The sequence below is a fragment of the Propithecus coquereli genome, unplaced genomic scaffold, assembly GCF_000956105.1.
Source record: "Propithecus coquereli isolate 6110/MARCELLA unplaced genomic scaffold, Pcoq_1.0 Scaffold26, whole genome shotgun sequence".
Classification (NCBI taxonomy): domain Eukaryota; kingdom Metazoa; phylum Chordata; class Mammalia; order Primates; family Indriidae; genus Propithecus; species Propithecus coquereli.
This window is the reverse complement of record NW_012148174.1, coordinates 2,556,021-2,557,276: the sequence shown is the minus strand read 5'-3', so window position 1 is coordinate 2,557,276 and position 1,256 is coordinate 2,556,021. Positions and strand designations below refer to the sequence as shown.

The following is a 1,256-nucleotide window of genomic DNA, read 5'->3' as shown; positions in this document are numbered from 1 at the left end:
GTATGAGCATTATGTATTATGTTAATTTTTATGAGTAGGTTATATTGTTTGATTTTCACTTGTGGATAGTAAAAGGGGCCTCAAAAGTCTGTTATAAAAAAAGAATCACATGGGGTCGAACTGCTGACATAGCGGTCAAGAACGCAGCTTTGGCATTAGACTGCCTAGGTTTGTATCCCAGCGTCACTACTTTCTAGCTGTATGATCTTGAGTAAGTTACTTAACTTCTTAAGCATCAGTTTTCTCAGAGAACAAGACTAGTACCTACTCATTAAGAGGATTGAATGCATTAATACATTCAAAGACTTAATTACTGCCGTAGGGTAATAAGCACTTTTTAAAAAGTTAGCTGCAATTTTATAGACAATCTCACTTAAAATTAGAGCTCTCTGCATTTTAGTACTTAAAAGCAGTTCTCTTTTCAGTTCATAACTGATGGTTTCGAACTAGAGGGTCAAAAAAGATAAGACGGCACTTGCTCTACTCTTTTTTTTTTTTTTTCCAGCATATTATGGGGGTACAGATGTTTAGGTTACGTATGTTGCCCTTGCCCCCTCCCCCCATTGCTCTATTCTTAATACCGAAATTGTCCTGGGGGAGTCCAGTATATGTTTCCCTCCTTTTATGTGTAAGCAGTAACTTTAATTAATAAAAGTACTTAATAAAATAGGATCTATCAGGCTGGGTGCTGTGGCTCATGCCTGTGATCCTAACACTCTGGGAGGCTGAGGCAGGAGGATTGCTTGAGCTCAAGAGTTCAGGACCAGTTTGAGCAAGAGTGAGACCCTGTCTTTACTAACAATAGAAAAATTAGCCAGCATCATGGTATGCAGCTGTAGACCCAGCTACTAGGGAGTCTGAGACAAGAGGTTCAGTTGAGCCCAGGAGTTTGAGGTTGCGGTGAGCTATGATGATGCAATTGCACTCTACCCAGGGCGACAAAGCGAGACCCTGTCTCAAAAAAAAAAAAAAAAAAAGTATCTGTCACGGATGTATTCTTTTTTAATAATATGACTTCGTAAATATGGATATAAAATATTTTTAAAATGTTACTGCTCTTAAACTCTCATGGATAGTTGATCCCAGAATTACACACACATTTCCTTCCCCCTACTCTGATATACAGTCATGTGCTGCATAACAAAGTTTTGGTCAATGATAGACTGCATATATGACAATGGTCCCATAAGATTATAATGGAGCTGAAAAATTCCAGTAGCCTAGTGACATCATAGCTACCCTAACATCATAGTGCA

At 38.5% G+C, this 1,256-nt stretch overlaps 1 protein-coding gene across 1 annotated transcript in view; it reads left to right on the top strand.

Moving 5' to 3' along the window:
• Positions 1 to 1,256, top strand: part of SEC31A (SEC31 homolog A (S. cerevisiae)) — a 113,846-nt gene that overhangs the window by 74,331 nt on the left and 38,259 nt on the right. The gene's annotated exons all lie outside the window — the stretch shown is intronic.